The sequence below is a fragment of the Budorcas taxicolor genome, chromosome X (assembly GCF_023091745.1).
Source record: "Budorcas taxicolor isolate Tak-1 chromosome X, Takin1.1, whole genome shotgun sequence".
NCBI classification, from domain to species: domain Eukaryota; kingdom Metazoa; phylum Chordata; class Mammalia; order Artiodactyla; family Bovidae; genus Budorcas; species Budorcas taxicolor.
In genome coordinates this window covers 72,173,068-72,193,383 of record NC_068935.1, presented here as the reverse complement: position 1 = coordinate 72,193,383, position 20,316 = coordinate 72,173,068, and the positions used below count along the sequence as shown (strand labels likewise).

The 20,316-nt window shown below is 40.9% G+C and overlaps 2 pseudogenes; one reads left to right on the top strand and one right to left on the bottom strand.

The window, feature by feature from the left end:
* Positions 1–1,647: 1,647 nt before the first annotated feature.
* On the bottom strand, positions 1,648–3,713 carry LOC128069520 (craniofacial development protein 2-like; annotated as a pseudogene).
* Positions 3,714–5,438: 1,725 nt separating this feature from the next.
* Positions 5,439–20,316, top strand: part of LOC128070593 (craniofacial development protein 2-like) — a 75,929-nt pseudogene continuing 61,051 nt past the window's right edge.

The window sequence follows — 20,316 nt, the reverse complement described above, 5'->3', positions numbered from 1 at the left end:
CACAGGAAAAACCATAGCCTTGACTAGATGGACCTCAGTCGGCAAAGTAATGTCTCTGCTTTTGAATATGCTATCTAGGTTGGTCATAACTTTTCTTCCAAGGAGTAAGTGTCTTTTAATTTCATGGCTGCTATCACTATCTGCAGTGATTTTGGAGCCCCCAAAAATAGTCTGATACTGTTTCCACTGTTTCCCCATCTATTTCCCATGGAGTGATGGGACCGGATGCCATGATCTTCGTTTTCTGAATGTTGAGCTTTAAGCCAAATTTTTCACTCTCCACTTTCACCTTCATCAAGAGGCTTTTTAGCTACTCTTCACTTTCTGCCATAAGGGTGGTGTCATCTGCATATCTGAGGTTATTGATATTTCTCCCAGCAATCTTGATTCCAGCTTGTGTTTCTTCCAGCCCAGCGTTTCTCATGATGTACTCTGCATAGAAGTTAAATAAGCAGGGTGACAATATGCAGCCTTGATGTACTCCTTTTCCTGTTTGGAACCAGGCTGTAGTTCCATGTCCATTTCTAACTGTTGCTTCCTGACCTGCATACAGATTTCTCAAGAAGCAGGTCAGGTGGTCTGGTATTCCCATCTCTTTCAGAATTTTCCACAGTTTATTGTGATCCACACAGTCAAAGGCTTTGGCATAGTCAATAAAGCAGAAATAGATATTTTTCTGGAACTCTCTTGCTTTTTCCATGATGCAGCAGATGTTGGCAATTTGGTCTCTGGTTCCTCTGCCTTTTCTAAAACCAGCTTGAACATCTGGAAGTTCACGGTTCAAATATTGCTGAAGCCTGGCTTGGAGAATTTTGAGCATTACTTTACTAGTGTGTGAGATGTGTGCAATTGTGTGGTAGTTTGAGCATTCTTTGGCATTGCCTTTCTTTGGGATTGAAATGGAAACTGACCTTCTCCAGTCCTGTGGCCACTGCTGAGTTTTCCAAATTTGCTGCCATATTGAGTGCAGTACTTTCACAACATCAGCTTTCAGTATTTGAAATAGCTCAACTGGAATGCCATCACCTCCACTAGCTTTGTTCGTAGTGATGCTTTCTAAGGCCCACTTGACTTCACATTCCAGGATGTCTGGCTCTAGATGAGTGTTCACACAATCATGATTATCTGGGTCATGTAGATATTTTTGTTCAGTTCTTCTGTGTATTCTTGCCACCTCTTCTTTATATCTTCTGCTTCTGTTAGGTCCATACCATTTCTCTCCTTTATCGAGCACATCTTTGCATGAAATGTTCATATGGTATCTCTAATTTTCTTGAAGAGATCTCTAGTCTTTACCATTCTGTTCTTGTCCTCTATTTCTTTACATTGATCGCTGAAGAAGCCTTTCTTACCTCTTCTTGCTCTTCTTAGGAACTCTGCATTCAGATGCTTATATCTTTCCTTTTCTCCTTTGCTAGTCATTTCTCTTCTTTTCACAGTTATTTGTAAGGCCTCCCCAGACAGTCATTTTGCTTTTTTGCATTCCTTTTCCTTGGGGATGTTCTTGATCCCTGTCTCCTGTACAATGTCACGAACATCCTTCCATAGTTCATCAGGCATTCTATCTATCAGATCTAGGCCCTTAAATCTATTTCTCACTTCCACTGTATAATCATAAGGGATTTGATTTAGGTCACACCTGAATGGTCTAGGGGTTTTCCCTGCTTTCTTCAATTTAAGTGTGAATTTGGTAATAAGGAGTTCATGTTCTGAGCCACAGTCAGCTCCTGGTCTTGTTTTTGTTGACTGTATAGAGCTTCTCCATCTTTGGCTACAAAGAATATAATCAATCTGATTTTGGTGTTGACCATCTGGTGATGTCCATGTGTAGAGTCTTCTCTTGTGTTGTTAGAAGAGGGTGTTTGCTATGACCAGTGCATTTTCTTGGCAAAACTCTATTAGTCTTAGCCCTGCTTCATTCCACATTCCAAGGCCAAATTTGCCTGTTACTGCAGATGTTTCTCGACTTTCTACTTTTGCATTCCAGTCCCCTATAATGAAAAGGACATCTTTTTGGGGTGTTAGTTCTGCAAGGTCTTGTAGGTCTTCATAGAACCGTTCAGATTCAGTTTCTTCAGCATTACTGGTTGGGTCATAGACTTGGATAACTGTGATATTGAATGGTTTGCCTTGAAAACGAACAGAGATCATTCTGTCGTTTTTGAGATTGCATCCAAGTACTGCATTTCAGACTCTTTTGTTGCCCATGATGGCTACTTCATTTCTTCTGAGGGATTCCTGCCCGCAGTAGTAGATATAATGGTCATCTGAGTTAAATTCACCCATTTAGTCCCTTTTAGTTCGCTGATTCCTAGAATGTCAATGTTCCATCTCTTGTTTTACCACTTCCAATTTGTCTTGATTCATGGACCTGACATTCCAGGTTCTTATGCAATATTGCTCTTTACAGCATCAGACCTTGCTTCTATCACCAGTCACATCCACAACTGGGTATTGTTTTTGCTTTGGCTCCATCCCTTCATTCTTTCTGGAGTTATTTCTCCACTGATCTCCAGTAGTGTGTTGGGCACCTACTGACCTGGGAAGTTCCTCTTTCAGTATCCTATCATTTTGCCTTTTCATGCTATTCATGGGGTTCTCAAGACAAGAATACTGAAGTGGTTTGCCATTCCCTTCTCCAGTGGACCACATTCTTTCAGACCTCTCCATCATGACCCACCCATCTTCGGTTGCCCCATGGGCAGGGACCCTTTAATTCCTCACAGATCACAGGAATTCCTCTAATTTCTTGCAGATATCAGGAACCTGCCTTCATAAAGGCCATAAGTTGTAGGAAAAACAGTTATGAATTTACCATAGAGAACATAGAGTTGTTCAGAAAAGCTGGCAGGAAAGCCAGAGGTGAAACTAGATGCAACTGCAGTTTACAGTCCCAGAGTAAGGAACTCAAACCGAGTGGCTACTACCAAAGCCAGGGAGAATGCCTGCAACAGTGGACAAAATAGTACTGCTGTGGTTCCAGCCCTGGAAGTAGCAGCAACCATCAAGCCATGAGCAGGCACAAGCTATAGTCCACACATTCCTGGGAGCCAAAGCAGCTTGGCTGTTTCTATGGACCCATGACCTGGGAGCAATTTCTCTGGGAGATCTCATGACCTGCCTCAGACTATAAAAACATCAATCAGGTCTCTGCCACCACAGGCATTCCCTGGTACATTACAATTGTGGCTGCCATACCCCACCCTCTCCCCAGCCCAACTAAGCTAGTGAGCTTTAATAAACCTCGGCCTTCATCACCTTTTGTCTGGGCAGGGAACAGACACCGGAGGGTGGCCTACAAGCAGAGGCAGTCCCAAAACTAAAGCAGACCACCATGGGCTGCGTGACAAAACAAGAGGTATGGAAATAGCACTTGAAGCCACAGGTTCAGCAGATTAAATCCCCACAATTAACTCGAGAGTGTGGACTATGGAGGTAATTGTGGACTTTGCGAGCAAGTACAAGCTGGCTAAGGGCAGATCTGAGTCTGAGCAGAACCCATAGTGCCCTCAGCATGTCCAGACACCTTCCTAGAATTATTGGAGAACTTCATGAGTAGGCAGATTGGCTGGTGCACACTACATGAAGAGGTCAATGGAGGAGTAAGGAGGACATTCTTCTGCAAAACAGTTGAGCCTCCCAGTCGCACCCAACTCTCTGTGACGCTAGGCCTCCCTGTCCGTCACCAACTCCCGGAGTTCACCCAAAGCCATGTTCGTCGAGTCAGTGATGCCATCCAACCATTTCATACTCTGTCATCCCCATCTCCTCCTGCCCTCAATCTTTCCCAGCATCAGGGTCTTTTCTAATGAGTCAGCTCTTAGCATCAGGTGGCCAAAGTATTGGAGTTTCAACTTCAACATGAGTCCTTCCAATGAACACCCAAGACTGACCTCCATTAGGATGGACTGGTTGGATAACCTTGCAGTCCAAGGGACTCTCAACAGTCTTCTCCAACACCACACTTCAAAAGCATCAATTCTTTGGCACTCAGCTTTCTTCCCAGTCCAACTCTCACATCCATACATGACCACTGGAAAAACTATAGCCTGACTAGACGGACCTTTGTTGGCAAAGTAATGTCTCTGCTTTTGAATATGCTATCTGGGTTGGTCATACCTTTCCTTCCAAGGAGTAAGCATCTTTTAATTTCATGGCTGCAATCACCATCTGCAGTGATTTTGGAGCCCAGAAAAATAAAGTAGTGCACTGTTTCCACTGTTTCCCCATTTATTTTCCGTGAAGTGATGGGACCGGATGCCACGATCTTAGTTTTCTGAATGTTGAACCTTGAGCCAACGTTTTTACTCTCGTCTTTGACTGGCATCAAAAAGCTTTTTAGTTTCTCTTCACTTTCTGCCATAAGGGTGGTGTCATCTGCATATCTGAGGTTATTGATATTTCTCCCGGCAATCTTGATTCCAGCTTGTGCTTCTTCCAGCCAAGCATTTCTCATGATGTACTCTGCATAGAAGTTAAATAAGCAGGGCGACAATATATAGCCTTGATGTACCCCTTTTCCTATTTGGAACCAGTCTGTTATTCTGTGTCCAGTTCTAACTGTTGCTTCCTGACCTGCATATAGGTTTCTCAAAAGGCAGGTCAGGTGATCTGGTATTCCCATCTCTTTCAGAATTTTCCAGTTTATTGTGGTCCACGTGCGGCTGAGAGCTACCGCACGTCCGAAGTCAGGGACAGCGGCCCAGAGTGCCAGGCTGCTATGGCACAGGAACGGCTGGGAGGAGCCACTCCACGTCCGAGGTCAGGGCAGCGGCTGGGAGGAGCTACCGAGCGTCCGAGGCCAGTGGCAGCCAGGAGGAGACACCCTGTGTCCGAGGTCAGGGGTGGCAAGGACAAGCCACCTCGCACTGGAGGCCAGGGGCAGTGACCCTGGGGAGCCACACCAAGCTCGAGGCCAGGGGAGGCAGCTGGGAGGAGCCAGCCATGCCTGAGGCCAGGGCCGGTGGCTGGGAGGAGCAACCCGAAGAGCAGTGGCTGAGCAGGCACAGGAGGGCCTAGAGGAGATATCCCAACTTGAAGGTCAGAAATGGCGGCGGTAAGGAGATACCCCTCATCCAAGGTAAGGAGCAGTGGCTGTGCTTTGCTGGAGCAGCCGTGAAGATAGACCCCATGCCCAAGTTAAGAGAAATGCAAGTAAGATGGTAGGTGTTGCAAGAGGGCATCAGAGGGCAGATACACTGAAACCATACTCACAAAAGACTAGTCAATCTAATCACACTAGGACCACAGCCCTGTCTAATTCAATGAAACCAAGACATGCCTGCAGGGCAACCCAAGACGGGTGGGTCATGGTGGAGAGGTCTGACAAAATGTGTTCCACTGGAGAAGGGAATGGCAAGCCACTTCAGTATTCTTTCCTTGAGAACCCCATGAACAGCATGAAAAGGCAAAATGATAGGATACCGAAAGAGGAACTTCCCAGGTCAGTAGGTGCCCAATATGCTACTGGAGATCAGTGGAGAAATAACTCCAGAAAGAATGAAGGGATGGAGCCAAAGCAAAAACAATACCCAGTTGTGGATGTGACTGGTGATAGAAGCAAGGTCTGATGCTGTAAAGAGCAATATTGCATAAGAACCTGGAATGTCAGGTCCATGAATCAAGGCAAATTGGAAGTGGTCAAACAAGAGATGGCAAGGGTGAACGTCAACATTCTAGGAATCAGAGAACTAAAATGGACTGTAATGGGTGAATTTAACTCAGATGACCATTATATCTACTACTGTGGGCAGGAATCCCTCAGAAGAAATGAAGTAGCCATCATGGTCAACAAAAGAGTCCGAAATGCAGTACTTGGATGCAATCTCAAAAACGACAGAATGATCTCTGTTCATCTCCAAGGCAAACCATTCAATATCACAGTTATCCAAGTCTATGACCCAACCAGTAACGCTGAAGAAACTGAAGTTGAACGGTTTTATGAAGACCAGAACCCCGAGGAGATGGTGATGGACAGGGAGGCCTGGCATGCTGTGATTCATGTGGTCGCAAAAAGTCGGACACGACTGAGCAACTGAACTGAACTGAACAACACCTTTTAGAACTAATACCACCAAAAGATGTCCTTTTCACTATAGGGGACTGGAATGCAAAAGAAGGAAGTCAGGAAACACCTGGACTAACAGGCAAATTTGGCCTTGGAATGCAGAATGAAGCAGGGCAAAGACTAATAGAGTTTTGCAAGAAAATGCACTGGTCATAGCAAACACCCTCTTCCAACAACACAAGAGAAAACTCTACACATGGACATCACCAGATTATCAACACTGAAATCAAATTGATTCTATTCTAAACAGTGGAAAATTCTGAAAGAGACAGTAATACCAGACCACCTCACCTGCCTCTTGAGAAATCTGTATGCAGGCCAGGAAGCAACAGTTAGAACTGGACATGGAACAACAGACTGGTTCCAAATAGGAAAGGGATTATGTCAAGGCTGTATATTGTCACCCTGCTTATTTAACTTATATGCAGAGTACATCATGAGAAACGCTGGACTGGAAGAAACACATGCTGGAATCAAGATTGCCAAGAGAAATATCAATAACCTTAGATATGCAGATGACACCACCCTTATAGCAGACAGTGAAGTGGAGCTAAAAATCCTCTTGATGAAAGTGAAAGAGGAGAGGGAAAAAGTTGGCTTAAAGCTCAACATTCAGAAAACTAAGATCATGGCATCCGGTCCCATCACTTCATGGGAAATAGATGGGGAAACAGTGGAAACAGTGTCGGACTATGTTTTTGGGCTCCAAAATCACTGCAGATGGTGATAGCAGCCATGAAATTAAAAGACGCTTACTCCTTGGAAGAAAAGTTATGACCAACCTAGATAGCATATTCAAAAGCAGAGACATTACTTTGCCGACTAAGGTCCGTCTAGTCAAGGCTATGGTTTTTCCTGTGGTCATGTATGGATGTGAGAGTTGGACTGTGAAGAAGACTGAGTGGCAAAGAATTGATGCTTTTGAGCTGTGTTGTTGGAGAAGACTCTTAAGAGTCCTTTGGACTGCAAGAAGTTCCAACCAGTTCATTCTGAAGGAGATCAACCCTGGGATTTCTTTGGAAGGAATGATGCTAAAGCTGAAACTCCAGTCCTTTGGCCACCTCATGTGAAGAGTTGACTCATTGGAAAAGACTCTGATGCTGGGAGGGATTGGGGCAGGAGGAGAAGGGGACGACAGAGGATGAGATGGCTGGATGGCATCACGGACTCGATGGTCGTGAGTCTGGGTGAACTCTGTGTTATGGACAGGTAGGCCAGGCGTGCTGCAATTCATGGGGTCACAAAGGGTCAGACTCGACTGAGCGACTAAACTGAACTGAACACAGTGAAAGGCTTTGGCATAGTCAATAAAGCAGAAATAGATGTTTTTCTGGAACTCTCTTTTTTTTTTCTCCATGATCCAGTGGATGTTGGCAATTTGCCCTCTGGTTTCTCTGCCTTTTCTAAAACCAGCTTGAACATCTGGAATTTCACGTTTCACGTATTGCAGAAGCCTAGCTTGGATAATTTTGAGCATTACTTCACTAGCGTGTGAGATGAGTGCAACTGTGCAATAGTTTGAGCACTCTTTGGAATTACCTTTCTTTGGGATTGGAATGAAAACTGACCTTTTCCCATCCTGTGGCCCCTGCTGAGTTTTCCAAATTTGCTGGCATAATGAGTGCAGCACTTTCACAGCATCATGTTTCAGGGTTTGAAATAGCTCAACTGGAATTCCATCACCTCCACTAGCTTTGTTCACAGTGATGCTTCCTAAGGCCCACTTGACTTCACATTCCAGGATATCTGGCTCTAGGTGAGTGATCACACCATCTTACAACCACTCTAATATAACTTTTTTTTAATATCTTCTTTTTCTTACTATTCTAATATTTTTTATTATTCCTTTAGTTTTTACCTTACATTTTTCTTTCTTAAAAAATCTACACCAGTGGCAGATCCATGTTTATGTATGGAAAAACCAATAAAATACTGTAAAGTAATTAGCCCTCAATTTAAATAAATTTTTAAATTCTAATTTTTAAATAAACTTATTTTAGTTTATGTTTTTCCTATTTTTACCATACTATTCAGTTATATTATATTTTATCCATATTTCTTATTTTGTATTTTTGCTAATCTAGTGTTTAGTGTTTTTACTTATGAGTTTATTGGCTTGATTTCTCTCTTCTCTTTTTATTCTTGTTTATATCCCCTTTTCTTTTTGTAAGCTTGTGAATTGCTTTGGGTGTTCTTCACTGATGAATGTTGCCTCACTATTAATCTTGGCATTTTGTCTTATCACCTCCCTCTTGAGTCTCCCTCCCCTTTCAATTATTCCAACAATTATTGGATAAAACATCCTATAAGTATCAATTTGGTCCAACTGGTCCAATGTATCATTTAAGGCTTGTGTTTCTTTATTAATTTTCTATCTGGATGATACTGACTATAAGGTTACTTTGTAGGCTGTAATTAAAGATACATTAACTCTTTACTAAATAAATAGTAACAAAATGAAGTAGTTCTTTTTATGATATGCCATGGATCATAAAATATTTCTTTCACTTTTTAAAAATGCTTTTTTTCTTTTTCCTCTTTGTAACTTAAAAGTATCTTCGGTCTCACATATTCTTTCATCTGTCTGGTCTGTTCTATTCTTGATGCTTTCCCTTGCATTTTTTTTCTTATTTCAATCGTTGGATTCTTTAACATCAAAATTTTATGTTTGTGTATTTCTTTATTTATTTAAATATATATATTTATTTATTGTAGTTGGAGGCTAATTACTTTACAATATTGTATTGGTTTTGCCATACATCAACATGAATCTGCCACGGGTGTACATGTGTTCCCCATCCTGAACCCCCCTCCCACCTCCCACCCCAAATCATCCCTCTGGGTCATCCCAGTACACCAGCCCCAAGCATCCTGTATCATGTATCAAAACTGGGCGGGTGATTCATTTCATATATGATATTAAACATGTTTCAATGCCATTCTCCCAAATCATCCTATCCTCGCCCTCTCCCACAGAGTCCAAAAGACTTTTCTATACATCTGTGTCTCTTTTGCTGTCTCACATACAGGGTTATTGTCACCATCTTTCTAAATTCCATATATATATATATATGTTAGTATACTGTATTGGTGTTTTTCTTTCTGGCTTACTTCACTCTGTATAATTGGCTCCAGTTTCATCCACATAATTAGAACTGATTCAAATGTATTCTTTTTAATGGCTGAGTAATACTCCATTGTGTATATGTACCACAGCTTTCTTATCCATTCATCTGCTGATGGACATCTAGGTTGTTTCAATGTCCTGGCTATTATAAACAGTGCTGCAATGAACATTGGGGTATATGTGTCTCTTTCAATTCTGGTTTCCTCAGTGTGTATGCCCAGCAGTGGGATTGCTGGATCATATGGCAGTTTTATTTCAAGCTTTTAAGGACTCTCCACACTGTTCTTCATAGTGGCTGTACTAGTTTGCATTCCCACCAACAGTGTAAGAGGGTTCCCTTTTCTCTGCATCCTCTCCAGCATTTATTGCTTGTAGACTTTTGGATCACAGCCATTCTGACTGGTGTGAAATGGTACCTCTTTGTGGTTTTGATTGGCATTTCTCTGATAATGAGTGATGTTGAGCATCTTTTTATGTGTTTGTTAGCCATCTGTATGTCTTCTTTGGAGAAATGTCTATTTAGTTATTTGGCCCATTTTTTGATTGGGTCATTTATTTTTCTGGAATTGAGCTGCAGGAGTTGCTTGTATATATTTGGATTAATTCTTTGTCAGTTGTTTCATTTGCTATTATTTTCTCCCAATCTGAAGGCTGTCTTTTCACCTTGCTTACAGTTTCCTTTGTTGTGCAGAAGCTTTTAAGTTTAATTAGGTCCCATTTGTTTATTTTTGCTTTCATTTCCAATATTCTGGGAGGTGGGTCATAGAGGATCCTGCTGTGATTTATGGCAGGCTATGTTCTTCTCTAGGAGTTTTATACTTTCTGGTCTTACATTTAGATCGTTAATCCATTTTGAGTTTATTTTTGTGTATGATGTTAGAAAGTGCTCTAGTTTCATTCTTTTACAAGTGGTTGACCAGTTTTCCAGCACCACTTGTTAAAGAGATTGTCTTTTCTCCATTGTATATTATTGCCTCCTTTCTTAAAGATAAGGTGTCCATTGGTGGATTTATCTCTGGGCTTTCTATTTTGTTCCATTGATCTATATTTCTGTCTTTGTGCCAGTACCATGCCATCTTGAAGACTGTGGCTTTGTAGTAGAGCCTGAAGTCAGGCAGGTTGATTCTTCCAGTTACATTTTTCTTTCTCAAGATTGCTTTGGCTATTCGAGGTTTTTTTGGATTTCCCTAAAAATTGTGAAATTATTTGTTCTAGCTCTGGGAAAAATGCCATCGGTAGTTTGATAAGGATTGCATTGAATCTATAGATTGCTTTCGGTAGTGTTCTCATTTTCACTATATTGATTCTTCCGATCCATGAACCGAGTATATTTCTCCATCTATTAGTGTCCTTTTTGTTTTCATTCACCTGTGTTTTTTAGTTTTCTATATACACGTCTTCTGTTTCTTTCGGTACTGGAGTGGGTTGCCATTTCCTTCTCCAGGGGATCTCCCTGACCCAGGGATCGAACCCAGGTCTCCCGCATTGCAGGCAGATGCTTTAACCTCTAAGCCACCAGGGAAGCCAGATATGTTCCAAAGTATTTTATTCTTTTCGTTGCAATGGTGAATGGAATTGTTTCTTTAATTTCTCTTTCTATTTTCTCATTATTTGTGTATAGGAATGCAAGGAATTTCTGTGGGTTGATTTTATATCCTGCCACTTTACTATATTCATTGATTAGCTCTAGTAATTTCCTGTGGAGTCTTTAGGGTTTTCTATGTAGAGGATCATGTCATCTGCAAACAGTGAGAGTTTTACTTCTTCTTTTCCAATTTGGATTCCTTTCACTTCTTTTTCTACTCTGATTGCTGTGGCCAAAACTTCCAAAACTGTGTTGAATAGTAGTGGTGAAAGTCAACGTCCTTCTCTTGTTCTTGACTTTAGGAGAAATGCTTTAAATTTTTCACCATTAGGGATAATGTTTTCTGTGGTTTTGTCATATATAGCTTTTATTATGTTGAGGTATGTTCCTTCTATTCTTACTTTCTGGAGAGTTTTTATCATAAATGGATGTTGAATTTTGTCAAAGGTATTCTCTGTAACTATTGAGATAATCATATGGCTTTTACTTTTCAATTTGTTAATGTGGTGTATTACATTGATTGATTTCTGGATATTGAAGAATCCTTGCATCCCTGGGATAAAGCCCACTTGATCATGGTGTATGATCTTTTTAATGTGTTGTAGGATTCTGATTGCTAGAATTTTGTTAAGGATTTTTACATCTATGTTCATCAGTGATATTGGCCTGTAGTTTTCTTTTCTTTCTTTCTTTCTTTTTTTTTTTTTTTTTTGGTGTGGCATCTTCGTCAGGTTTTGGTATTAGGGTGATGGTGGCCTCATAGAATGAGTTTGGAAGTTTACCTTCCTCTGAAATTTTCTGGAAGAGTTTGAGTAGGATAGGTGTTAGCTCCTCTCTAAGTTTTGGTAGAATTCAGCTGTGAAGCTGTCTAGACCTGGGCTTTTGTTTGCTGGAAGATTTCTGATTACAGTTTCAATTTCCATGCTTGTGATGGGTCTGTTAAGATTTTCCATTTCTTCCTTGTTCAGTTTTGGCAAGTTGTACTTTTCTAAGAATTTGTCCATTTCTTCCATGTTGTCCATTTAATTGGCATATAATTGCTGATAGTAGTCTCTTGTGACCCTTTGTATTTCTGTGTTGTCTGTTGTGATCTCTCCATTTTCATTTCTAATTTTATTGATTTGATTTTTCTCCCTTTGTTTCTTGATGAGTCTGGCTAATGGTTTGTCAATTTTATTTATCCTTTCAAAGAACCAGCTTTTGGCTTTGTTCAGTTTTGATATGGTCTCTTTTGTTTCTTTGGCATTTATTTCTCCCCTAAATTTAAGATTTCCTCCCTCTACTAACCCTGGGGTTCTTCATTTCTTCCTTTTCTAGTTGCTTTAGGTGTGGCGTTAGGTTATTTATTTGACTTTTTTCTTGTTTCTTGAGGTATGCCTATAATGCTATGAACCTTCTCCTTAGCACTACTTTTCCAGTGTCCCACAGGTTTTGTGTTGTTTTGTTTTCATTTTCATTCGTTTCTATGCATATTTTGATTTCTTCTGTGATTTGTTGGTTATTCAGCAGCATGTTGTTCAGCCTCCATATGTTGGAATTTTTAATAGTTTTTTTCCTGTAATTGATATCTAATCTTACTGCATTGTGGTCAGAAAAGATGCTTGGAATGATTTCAGTTTTTTTGAATTTACCAAGGCTAGATTTATGGCCCAGGATGTCATCTATTCTGGAGAAGATTCCATGTGCACTTGAGAAAAGGTGAAATTTATTGTTTAAGGGTGAAATGTCTTATAGATATCAGTTAGGTCTAACTTGTCTATTTAAAGTTTGTGTTTCCTTGTTAATTTTCTGTTTAATTGATTTACTGATAGGTGTTAGTGGGGTATTAAAGTCTTCCACTATTATTGTGTTATTGTTAATTTCCCCTTTCAGACATGTTAGCATTTGTCTTACATATTGTGGTGCTCCTATGTTGGGTGCATATATATTTATAATTGTTATATCTTCTTCTTGGATTGATTCTTTGATCATATGTGGTGTCCTTCTTTGTCTCTTTTCACAGCCTTTGTTTTAAAGTCTATTTTATCTGATATGAGTTTTGTAACCCCTGCTTTCTTTTGGTCTCTATTTGCATGGAATATTTTTTTCCAGCCCTTCACTTTCAGTCTGTATGTGTCCCTTGTTTTGAGGTGGGTCTCTTGTAGACAACATACATAGGGGTCTTGTTTTTTGTATCCATTCAGCCAGTCTTTGTCTTTTGGTTGGGGCATTCAACCCATTTATGTTTAAGGGAATTATTAATAAGTATGTTCCCATTGCCATTCATTTTATTCTTTTGGGTTCGAGTTTATACACCCTTTTTGTGTTTCTTGTCTAGAGAAGATCCTTTAGCATTTATTGGAGAGCTGGTTTGGTGGTACTGAATTCTTTCAGCTTTTGCTTGTCTGTAAAGCTTTTGATTTCTCCTTCATATTTGATTGAGATCCTTGCTCGGTACAGTAATCTGGGCTATAGGTTATTTCCTTTCATCACTTTAAGTATGTCCTGCCATTCCCTCCTGGCTCAAAGAGTTTCTATTGAAAGACCAGCTGTTATTCTTATGGGAATCCCCTTGTGTGTTATTTGTTGTTTTTTCCCTTGCTGCTTTTAATATTTGTTATTTATGTTTGATCTTTGTTAATTTCATTAATATGTGCCTTGGGGTGTTTTACCTTGGGTTTATCCTGTTTGGGACTCTCTGGTTTTTTTGGACTTGGGTGATTATTTCCTTCCTCATTTTAGGGAATTTTTCAACTATTATCTCCTCAAGTATTTTCTCATGGTCTTTCTTTTGATCTTCTTCTTCTGGGACTCTTATGATTCAAATATTGGGGCGTTTAATATTGTCCCAGTGGCCTCTGAGATTGTCCTCATTTCTTTTAATTCATTTTTCTTTTTTCCTCTCTGATTCATTTATTTCTACCATTCTATATTCTACCTCACTAATCCTATTTTCTGCCTCCATTATTCTATTTGTTACCTCCAGAGTATTTTTTACCTCATTTATTGCATTGTTCATTAGACATTGACTCTTTTTTATTTCTTCTAGGTCCTTGTTAAACCTTTCTTGCATCTTCTCAATCCTTGTCTCCAGGCTGTTTTTCTGTAATTCCATTTTGTTTTCAAGATTTTTGATCATTTTCACTATCATTATTTGGAATTCTTTATCAGGTAGATTCCCTATCTCTTCCTCTTTAGATTGATTTGGTGGGCATTTATCCTGTTCTTTTACCTGTTGGATATTCCTCTGTGTCTTCATCTTGTGTATATTGCTGCATTTGGGGTGGCCTTTCTGTATTCTGGCAGTTTGTGGAGTTCTCTTTATTGTGGAATTTCCTCGCTGTGGGTGGGGTTATATCAGTGGCTTGTCAAGGTTTCTTGGTTAAGGAAGCTTGTGTCGGTGTTCTGATGGATGGAACTGGATTTCTTCTCTCTGGAGTGCAATGAACTGTCCAGTAATGAGTTATGAGATGTCAGTTGTTTTGGGGTAACTTTGGGCTTCCTGTATATCGAAGCTCAGGGCTGTGTTCCTGTGTTGCTGGATAATTTGCCTGGTATGTCTTGCTCTGGAACTTGTTGGCCCTTGGGTGGTGCTTTGTTTCTGTGTAGGTATGGATGTGAGAGTTGAATTGTGAAGAAGGCTGAGTGCCGAAGAATTGATGCTTTTGAACTGTGGTGTTGGAGAAGACTCTTGAGAGTCCCTTGGACTGCAAGGAGATCCAACCAGTCCATTCTGAAGGAGATCAGTCCTGGGATTTCCTTGGAAGGAATGATGCTAAAGCTGAAACTCCAGTCCTTTGGCCACCTCATGCGAAGAGTTGACTCATTGGAAAAGACTTTGATGCTGGGAGGGATTGGGGGCAGGAGAAGAAGGGGACGACAGAGGATGAGATTGCTGGATAACATCCCTGACTCGATGGACGTGAGTCTGAGTGAACTCTGGGAGTTGGTGATGGACAGGGAGGCCTGGCGTGCTGCGATTCATGGGGTCACAGAGAGTCGGACACGGCTGAGTGACTGAACTGAACTGAACTGATGGAGGCATTAGATGAGCTCCTATCGATTAATGTTCCCTGGAGTCAGGATTTCTCTGTTGTTCTCAGGATTTGGACTTAAGCCTCCTGTTTCTGGTTTTCAGTCTTATTCTTACAGTAGCCTCAAGACTTCTCCATCTATACAGTACAATTGATAAAACATCTAGGTTAAAGATGAAAAGTTTCTCCACAGTTAGGGACACCCAGAGAAGTTCACAGTGGTACATGGAGAAGAGAAGAGGCAGGAGGGAGATAGAGCTGACCAGGATGAGATGAGGTGGAGTCAAAAGAGAGAGAGCAAACTAGCCAGTAATCATTTCCTTCTGTGCACTCCACAGTCTGGACTGCTCAGAGAAGTTCACTGAGTTATACAGAGAAGGGTAGAGGGAGGAAGGAGACAGAGGTGGCCAGGAAGATAAAGGGGGGAATCAAAAGGAGAGAGACGGATTCAGCCAGTAATCAGTTCCCTAAGTGTTCTCCACCGTCCAGAACACACAAAGAGATTCACATAGATGGGTTGAGAAGAGAAGGGGGAGGGAGGAGATAGAGGCCTGGAGGAGAAAAAGGAGAGTCGAAAGGAGGAGAGAGTAGTCAAGCCAATAATCTCACTCCCTAATAAAAATGGGTACTGAAGATTGGGTTCTTAAGGGTACAAAATTGATAACAAATACCAAAGAGCAAATATTAAAAATCTAAAATAGAGGTTGGATTTTCAAAAATACAATATTAAGGAAAATAAAAAAAAAGTCACAAAAATTATAAAATATATATGTATGAAGTTTGCTTTAAAAAATAGGGTCTCATTTTTTGGCAAGGTAATAGTAGGTTATAAAAATGAAAAATAAAGAAATAATAGAGGACTTAAAAACTAAAAAAAAAATAAAGAATGATTGTAAAAATATATCTAGGACTTCCTCTGGTGTTGTTGTATGTAGTGTGGGGTCAGTTCATTTTTGGATAGTTTCTTGATCCGGCTTATATTTCTCAAGACCTACAGGCCCTTTCCTATGTAGTCAGTAGTAACTACAGGTTTTTAATCTATTGCACCTGTCACTTCCAAGGCCGTTCCCTCTGTTTCAGATTCTTCTGTTTGCTGGTCTCTTCAGTGTCTAATTTCCACCCTGACACAAGGGGGCGCTGAAGGACACTTTTTTAGGCTCACTTGTTCAGTAGTGCTGTGGGGAGGGAGGAGTGCTGCAAACAAATAACACTGGAGTGTGCTCGCAGTGTCTAGGCCACACTGGGTTTGCCCTCACTCACCGTGTGTGCGTTCCCTGTCTACACTGATTAGGCTCTAGGTTGCTCTGCTGGGAACTGTCTGAGGCTGGCCCTGGGTTGTATGCACTTCCCAGGTCTAAGCTGCTCAGGTTCAGTTACTCAGGTAGTCCTCAGAGGTGCAGACTCGGTTGGGCTTGCATTTTGTGTCCTTCCCAGGTCCGAGCAGCTCAGGTGATCAGGTGTTTGGTGAGTGTAGTCGCTGCGACTTATTGCCTCCCCCGTCCCTGCCACTCAGTTTTCTGGGTGTCCAACTGGTGTACCTTCTCAGGCAGATGTTGACCATCCAGAACCCTAAGAAGTCTGTTATCAATGAAGCCTACTTGCAGTTTGTTAGATAATGCCTTTCTGGGGCTGCGATGGTCCCCTTCTGGCTCTGGCTGCCTGTCACTGAAGTGGGATGATCTGCAGCTGGCTAGCTTTGCTCAGTCCTTTGTTCTGTGAGTGGCCCTGATAGTGTCTTATGTTAGGGCTTTTCATGTAACTCTAGTCAGTCCTTTGTTCTGTGAGCTGGCCTGGCGGTGTTTAGGTTAGGGCTTTTCGCGTGGTAGCTATCCCACAGTCTGGTTTGCAAGCCCAAGTTAGTTCCCTCAGATTGCCCTTGGGGCATTCAGGCCTGGTCCATACTCTAAGCAATGCAGCCCACACCTCCTTGCCCAGCCCCCGCTTGCTAGTGGTGGATACAGGCATTTGTGCTGCTTCTCCACTGGGGGTGTGGGTTTGAATTATTTATTTATTTTTCCTCCTGGTTATGTTGCCCTCTGTGGTTCCAAGGTTCTCCACAGACTCAGCAGTGAGAGTGTTTCCTGGTGTTTGGAAACTTCTCTCTTTTTTAAGACTCCCTTCCCAGGACAGAGCTCTGTTTCCACCTCTTTTGTATCTCTTTTTGTCTTTTATATTTTTTCCTACCTTCTTTCAAAGACAATGGGCTGCTATTTTGGGTGCCTGATGTCCTCTGCCAGCATTCAGAAGTTGTTTTGTGGAATTTACTCAGCCTTTAAATATCTCCCCATCCTATTCCTCTGCCATCTTAGGACCACCTCTTATGTTTCTTTCTTATTTTGATAACTTCTATGTTAAACTTCTAATTTTATTCATATGTTATTTTACTAATTTCATTGAATTTTCTTTCTGTGTCTTTTTTTGTAGCTTATTGATTTTCCTCAAAATGGCTACTTTGAATACTTTCTATTGTAAATTATAAATCCCATGTTTTGGGGTTCGTTTACTAAAGATTATTGTGAACCTTTGTTTATGTCATGTTTATTTTCTCATGTTTCTTAGAGATTTGTGTTACTGTCTTTGCACTTGAAAACCCGTCTGTTTTTGAAAAAGCTGTCACTTCCTCTTATCTTTACTAACTGCTTTCATAGGAGAAACAACTTTTGTCATTCTAGCTATACAGCCCATGGAATTATCCAGGCCATAATACTAGAGTGGGTAGCCATTCCTTTCTCCAGGGGATCTTCCCAACCCAGGGATTGAACCCAAGTCTGCCACATTGCAGGCGGATTCTTTACCAGGTTAGCCACCACAGAAGCCCAAGAATATAGGAGCGGGTAGCTTATCCCTTCTGCAGGAGATCTTCCTGACCCAAGAATTGAACCAGGGTCTCTTGCATTGCAGGTGGATTCTTTACCAGCTGAGCTACCAGAGAAGCCCAGAAATTCTTAGGCTTTCTCAGAACTTGTATGGATACATTTATTCCACACTACTTGTTCCTTCTTTTGACAGAATTCTTCAGCTTATATAATTTCTTTCAGACCAGGCCAACTTCTGAGACCGTCTCTATTCCTAAAAGTGGTACTACAGCTTCAATTTATGGTTTCTACTGGTCTGTGGACCCTAGTCTGGTTTTTGCATTTTCTTCTGAACTGTCTACTAAAACTTACTCCTGCCACTACCTTCAGGAGTGTTCACAGGGGGCAGTTGAAGAGTGGATGTATAGGAGTGAAGCACATGAGATATTGGGTTTTCCTAAGGCCAGTTGGAGAGATCTGAGGGTTAGGCTTTCCTTATATTTCATGGGCAGGCTTTCTGATAAGTTCCACAGGGCAGTGAGAAGAGACTGCATCCTTTTAATGCCTTCTGAAATATTATCTGCCTCTCTCTTGTCTGTCCCCAGTCAGGAAGCTTCTGATTTATTGTAGAGACTGACATAGAGTTTAGTCCTTTTGACAGTGTCTTGCCATCACTAAAAGCCACACTCACTATCCTGATCCCCCTTCTTCCTGTGGGAAACATCTTAGTCTTTGAAGATCTCATTTAGCCTTAACCTGTGCAATTTGGTGGAGGGGCGATGCTGCATAGTTATCTTATCCACCCCATTTAGTCCAAATTTGTATTTCTTGCTCTAGCTGTGGGCTGGAACTTCTTATCCTGATTTTCCAAAGGGATCATTCATCCATTGGTGACTGCCCAAGTCAATGTTTTTCATGTGCACCCAGAAATGGTCAAGAGGGGCTGGAACAAATTCACAGTCTACTGCAAGGTCCACAATCAAATCCACCACAAAACAAGTATTTGTTATCCATTTGCAAACAAACTGCCTCAGTGGGAGTTCTGAGATACAACACTATGCACAAAGGGACCGAAAGGGACTCTTGCCCACATATGCATCAGGGAATAGACAGACAGAAGTTACTGTTTGTAATTTTTTTTTTAATGATGGCCAATCTGACTGGTATGAGTTAGTAACTCATTGTAGATTTGATTTCCACTTCTCTAATAATGAGTGATGTTGAGCATCTTCTCGTGTGTTTATTGGCCATCACTATGTCTTCTTTAGAGAAGTGTCTGTTTAGGTCTTCAGTTCAGTTCAGTTCAGTCACTCAGTCATATCTGACTCTTTGCAACCTCATGGACTGCAGCATGCCAGGCTTCCCTGTCCATCACCAACTCCCAGAACTTGCTCAAATTCATGTCCATCGAGTCAATGATGCCATCTCATCCTCTGTTGTCCCCTTCTCCTCTGGCTTTGAATCTTTCCCAGCATCCATGTCTTTTCCAATGAGTCAGTTCTTTGCATAACATGGCCAAATTATTGGAGCTTCAGCTTCAGTGTCAGTCCTTTCAATAAATATTCAGGACTGATTTCCTTTAGGATTGATGGGTTGTATCTCCTTGCAGTCCAAGGGACTCTCAGGAGTCATCTCCAGCACCACAGTTGAAAGCATCATTAGTGCTCAGCTTTCTGTATAGTCCAACTCTCACATCCATACATGACTATTGGAAAAAAAAATACCTTCTCCTGCCCATTTTTTTGATTGGGTTTTTGCTTTTTCTGATATTACTGCATGAACTACTTATGTACTTTGGAGATTAATCATTTGTCATTTGTTTGGTTTTCAATTATTTTCTCCTATTCTGAAGGTTGTCTTTCATCTTGTTTATAGTTTCCTTTGCTGTGTAAATACTTTTAAGTTTAATTAGACACCATTTGTTTATTTTTTTTTTTATTCTTGTTCCTCTAGGAGATGGATAAGAGAGGATCATGCTGCAATTTGCATCAAAGAGTGTTCTGTCTATGTTCTCCTCTAAGAGTTTTCTAGTTGCTTACACATAATCTTACTTTTAGCATTTAAGTCTATAATTCATGTCCTAATTTCATTCTTTTACATGTAACTCTCCAGTTTTCTCAGCACCGTTTATTGAAGAGGCTATCTTTTCTACATTGTATTTTCTTGCCTCTTAGGTCAAAGATAAGGTGTCCAGACAAGCATGGATTAATTTCTGGGCTTTCAGTCTGGTTCCATTGATCTATATTTCTATTCTGTGCCAGTATCATGTTGTTTTGATGACTGTAGCTTTGTAGTACAGTCTGAAGTCAGAAATGTTAAATCCTCCAGCTCCATTTTTCTGTCTTAAGGTTGCTTTGGCTAGTCAGGTTCATTTGTGTTTCCATACAACCTGTGAAATTATTGGTTCTGTGAAAAATACTGTTGGTAATTTGCTAGGGATTGCACTGAATCTGTAGATTACTTTGGCTTGTATCGTTATTTTCACAATATTGAATCTTCCAATCCAATAACATGGTATATCGCTCTGTCAGTTTGTGCGATCTTTGCTTTCTCTCATTGCTGTCTTATAGTTTTCTGCAGGCATGTCTGTGGTCTCTAGGTAGGTTTATTTCGAATTATTTTACTTTTTGTTGCTGTTGCAATGGTGAATGGGATTGCTTCCTTTTTTTCCTGAAAATGCATTGTTTATGTATAGGAATGCAAAAGATTACTCTGTATGACTTTTGTAT